The following is a 5,525-nucleotide window of genomic DNA, read 5'->3' as shown; positions in this document are numbered from 1 at the left end:
GCGGGGCGGGGGCGGGGGAGTGCGGCTCTGCCGGGGAGGGGGCTGCCCTAGGGGGATGGGCAGAGCTGGGGAGGGGGCTGTGGGAGTCCTGAACACCCCTGGGGTGAGATGGGAGCAGGCTGGGCAGGGAAAGGGCCTGGTGCCTCTGGGCAGCAGGGCCATGCTGGCACCCTGGGCACAGAGGAATCCTCCACGGAGGTTCCTTCACCAGTGGAGACCGACTGGGAACTGCTGGGGCTGCAGGAGGATGGAGGAGACCTGGCCAGTGTGCAGCCAATGAGCTCTTAATGGTGCTTGATCCCACACATGCTGAGCCAAGCTAACAGGAACAGAGTTTCTTCCCAAGACAGGGGAATGCCAGGGATATTTTAGTCTGGTCTGGAGGAAACACCTGTCCCTTCCCGGCAGGAGGTGCTGGCTCAGTAAATAACACACATTGATACCCAGTTCTGGGTGCTGCAGGATGGCAAATGTCCTGTCTCCCATGGGTTTGCCTCTTCTTTTTCCTGCCCTTCCTGCAGCCTTTGTGCATTGATGAGCACGAGCATGTGTCTAAACCAGGTCAGTCTACACCAGAGACTCTCTCCCTGCTGCCCCCAGTTCAGAGCAGCCAGGCTGAGGTGCTCAGACCTGGTTTAGCAGATCCAAAAGGTTAGGTCAGTGTGGTGGCAGTTTTTGGACAGCTGACCCAGAGGAGCTGGGAGCCCTGCCTAGTCTCAGACACAGCAAGGACAAAGCCCAAGCAACTTAAGTCCAGCCTAACCCACCTGGGGGATGACTGATGTGCTTGTCTAGTGATGCCAGGGACTTGCACACTGCAGCTCTGTGGGGGGAGTGGGGAGGATGGGATGTTCTCTCTCATTTGGGCGAAGGATTTTATCACTGCAGCCAAGGCAACTTGTCTCTTCTTCCAGCCTGGAGCAGGTCCAGTACAGGGAGTGGTCCTTCCTCTCCAGTGGCCTGGCTCCAGGAGCCCATCCAATTCTGCTGTGAGGTGGTTGGGTCATGCACTGGGAGATCATCTCTTTTCTGCAGCTGGCTGGGGGTGGAAGGGAAGGAGGACAAAATGCTGGAGAGGCAAAGAGGTTCATGGTGTCCCAGGTCTCTTCAGGAGTGGGGCTGAGCTTGAGATGTGGCTGCTTTGGCCAGTCCCATCAGGGTCCTCAGGCTTCCAAGCATGTGGCTGAGGAAGTTGTGCAGTACTGAAGCGGTGGCAGCCAATTCCCACCTGGGGAGCTCCAAAGCAGCTTCCAAGCCGTGTGACTGGGCTGGATAGCAGCAGGCACATCCATTTTCTGGAGGCTGCTGCTCCCTGCTGTGTGCAGAGATGACTCAGGAGCAGGTCAGGTAACTCCTGGTGCCAAGCTGGTGATGAAGGTCAGACAGTGTGTGCGAGGCTCTGCAAGGTGAGACAGTGTGAGACACGAAACAGCGACAGACCCAGGGAGAGGAGGGTGCAGGGCACCGCCTCTGCAGAGGCCACCACGGGCCACCCACGCCAGTCTGCTGAGTGACGCCGTGGGAAGGGCTGCACAGCTCATCACCTGAGCTTCTGGTGACATCTCAGGCTCTGGGACTACCCACGCAGCCAGCCAGGTGCCAGCTGGCTCCCCAGCACAGCCCAGGCCCTTCCAGTTACGGCAGGAAAGGTCTGTGGGAAGGGCTCAGGGGTTTGGCTGCTGCGTGTGACCATCAGATAACTCTGAGCTGTGGCTGGCGTGGCTGCGTTTGGAAGAGCCAGCTGGAGCAGTTCTTCCACAGGCAGGGAACAAGTTGTGTTTGTCCCAGCTGGATATTCCAAAAATTCTGTGAGGTGCGTGGGAGAAAGGAGGGGTGCAAGAACATCATCAACGACTCCACTGGGGATCCAGAATTAGTGCAGGGATCAGGGAGGGAATGTTGAAAAGGCAAATGAGGAACATGTGGAGGACATGGCACTACCTCACAGTCTCTGACTGACCATTTCTGCTCCAGGCACTTTCGCCCTTGTCCCAGCCACCATGTTCTCCTCAGCAGGGAGGGCTTGTGATGCCCCAAGGAATGCAACAAACATGCTTGTGAAAATTGCTGGCATGGACTTACTTTCCAATGTATGCAGGTGTCCACATGCATCATGGCCTCGGTTTCCAGGGAAGCCTTCTCATAACAGAGCTGCAGGAGTGTGAGGACTCATGGCCTGGAGGAGGCTGGTCAGGCACAGGGGTGCCCAGTGCACTCTGGACAGTGATCCATGCACCAGGAGATCTTCTCTGACAAGGGCAGTGCGAGGTGCTTCAGAGTGAGATACAGCTTTTGACATCAACCACTGCCAAGGGAGCTTTCATAGAACCACAGGATGGTTTGGGTTCAATGGGACCTTAATGGTCATCTTGTTCCATCTCCCCTGCCATGGGCAAGGACACTTTCTACTAGACCAGGTTGCTCCAAGCCCCATCCCTCTTCCTGCCCATCACCCATCTAGGAGCACTTGACACCTGGGAAAAAAGGTTCAACACTCATCCATGCCCTAGGTTGGATTTTTTTGCCTCTGGTGGAAGGCAGCATATGGGATTTTTTTTATTTCTATTATTCTGAAGACAGTGCTTTGAGTGTCTTCAGTCCCCACCAAACGCAGACACATTTTGTTGGTCCCGTGGAGCTCATATCCTGTGGCAGGGAGCTTCTGGGCAATCACTCGCTCTGTGAAAGTGGATCCCTAACAAAAAAGACCAGAGATTGCATCAGAAGACCTCAAACATCCCCTGTCGGAGGCTCTCTGAGAGCAATAAACACTGCTGACATTTTGCCGTGTGTGATTCCAGCAGGATGTGGGAGGCAGAGCGGGGTGCCAGGTGCTGTGCTGGCTGAAACCCTCGGCAGGATGCGAGCAGGGCTCCGATCCACGCCGTGCCAAACGCCAGCGCCTTCAGCCCCTGCTCAGCTCAGCCTCGCTGCAGCCTCTGCCTCGCCCTTCTCCCGGCAGTGTCGCTCCTTGCAGCCGCACGGGCTTCTCCTCTTGGCTCTCCTCCCCTTCCTTCAGGCCTGGAGCTGCTGGGAGGAGCAGCTCCTTCCCGGAGCTCGGAAGGTGGGTGGGACGGGCTGCAGGCACGGAGCTCCCTGCGCTGCCCAGGGATTCTCTCCCTGCACTCCTGCATCCCGGCAGAGCGGGGGTGACAGGGACGGGACCCTGCAGGAGCGGAGCCCGGAGCAGGGCACGGGAGAGCTGTAATCGCATCCCAGTGGCTTCCACGCTGCCCCCGAGACGGACTTGCAGCAGCTCCCGGAGATTTCTGGCACTGGCCGTGTCCCTGTTGGCAGCGCTCCTCCCGCTCCGGGGCCGCTGTTTGCTTATCTAGAGCCATGATTTAACACAGACGCAGGAACTCACACACTCTCTCCCAGTCTCTTTCAAATTACTTTATTGCTTCCTGTCAACCAGCCGAGCATATCCTGTTAATATACAATCCCCAACGAGCCGTTTTCACGGCGTAATCCCCCTCGGGCAGATAACACGGCTCAGCTCCCGCAGGATGCCTGGCTCTGCCTGAGGATGCAGGATCCCAGCACTGGGCAGGTATTTTCCAGCCAAGTGGGGCTGCTGCCGTTGTTGTTGTTAAAGATAAACTCCAGTGCTGTGAGGGATGCTGGCTTGCTGCCAGTCCTGTGTTATTCCATCCCCTGGTGACCTTGCTCAGCCAGCACCAAGTGCTGTCCCGTGCTGGATGGCAGGGAGGGTCCTGGTGCTGGAACCTTTCTCTCAGCTCTCCCATCCCTGCTCCTGAGATCTGTCCTGCTCCAGAGACACATCTTTATCCACCTGCTGCAGTGGGACAGCAATAGAATCATAGAATCACAAAATCATTAAGATTGGAAAAGACTTCCAAGATCAAGTCCAACTTTTGACTGAATACCATGGCCACTAAACCATATCCACATCCACATCCACATCCATATCCACATCCATATCCACATCCATACCCATATCCATATCCACATCAACCCCCATACCCATCCCCATATCCATACCCATATCCATACCCATATCCATACCCATATCCATACCCATATCCATATCCATATCCATATTGCTCCAGGGACTGCAGGTTGTTCCTTTTGCTGCTGCAACACAACCTGTGTCCCAGAGAAGGTCAGTTCAGGAGATACCCATAAATCCTGGAGGTGGTGGTGGGAACACATATGGGGTCTCTGCTCCAACCTTCTGTAGTGTCATCAGCACTAGGTCAGGGTGGATGTGGCAGGTCCTGGAAACCCTCTAGGGGATTTCCTGCAACCCCAGCTTTTCTTACATTGAGTGTTGGAGCTGACAGTGTTCTACCATCTGCCATGAGGTCCTGTGCATGTCTCAGCACCACTTGGAATGTCCAAAGCAGGACATCTGCCATGGGCTGTTGTTCTAGGGAACCTGCTGTGTTTCTCCTACCTGTTTCTGATCCTCTATGCTCAGTCCCTTGCTAAGACATCTATGTGTCTTGACACTGCATTTGTAGGACATTCCTGCTTCTCTGCCCCACCTGGTCTCCTCCAGCCTCCTCATGGGCTTGCTCCCTAACCCTGATGTCCATCTGATGTGCCAGCTGAGCCTGTGTCCACAGCAGAGCACGAAGAAAGTCCCTTTCAGAGAATATCACTGTGATTTTTGGTTCTGGGGTGTGGAGTGTCCTGAAGACCAGGTCACTGTGGAGCCTGTGCATCCTCTGTCCTGTGCCAGGTGGTCCTGCTGCTCCTGGGCTGCCTGTTCTCCACAGAGGCAAAAGGACAGATGGAGGTGGCTTTGCTGTGGAGGGACGGACACCAGGGCTACTGAGTGTGCGTGCAGCTGGGCTTTTGGGCTGCTCCAAAGGGAAACAAAATGGGCAGATGATGAATTTGGCTTCAGGATTCACCATGTTCCTCTCAGCACTGCAGACACTGCAAGGCACAGTAGCTCAGGCCCAGAGAGCATCCCTTCTCCCTGGGAGCAGAGTCCAGTGCTGAACCTCCCTGGCAGGATTCACTGCATCTTCTGTGCACATTTCTTCAGCACACCCTGGGATTTCAGGACTCTCAGGAATGCTCCCACTTGGCCCCTCGTTGCCAGCTAAAAGCCACCGTTGCTGCCTCTCCCTTGTCATTCTCCATTGGCCCAAGGAAAGGGAACTATGTGATGCAGCTGTAGCATGACACATGGCTGTATTTCTGTGGTTCTGTTTCCCAGGTTTTCCCTCACTCCTGCCCTCAGTACAGTTTTATTGTCTGAAGTTGTTCCTGGAAGCTGAGGACAATCTTGGTGCTGGCTGTTGGTTTTACTACCAGCTGGATCCTGCCCTCAAGTACTTGTGATTCTCTCTACACTTAACACCTCATTAGCTGGAACATCCACTTACAGAGCACAGCTTTGCTGTCTGAAAAGAAGGAAAATCCTGTTTGACTCAGACGTTACACAGATCACTTATCTCAGAGACATCTGAACAGCCGGGCTTGGAAATTGAGTCCAAATTAAAAACCAGTTGAGAAGAAGTATCTGTCCTCCCAGGTAAATCAGGAGC

The sequence above is a fragment of the Geospiza fortis genome, unplaced genomic scaffold, assembly GCF_000277835.1.
Source record: "Geospiza fortis unplaced genomic scaffold, GeoFor_1.0 scaffold353, whole genome shotgun sequence".
Lineage (NCBI taxonomy): Eukaryota > Metazoa > Chordata > Aves > Passeriformes > Thraupidae > Geospiza > Geospiza fortis.
Note: the sequence above shows the minus strand (reverse complement) of the source record.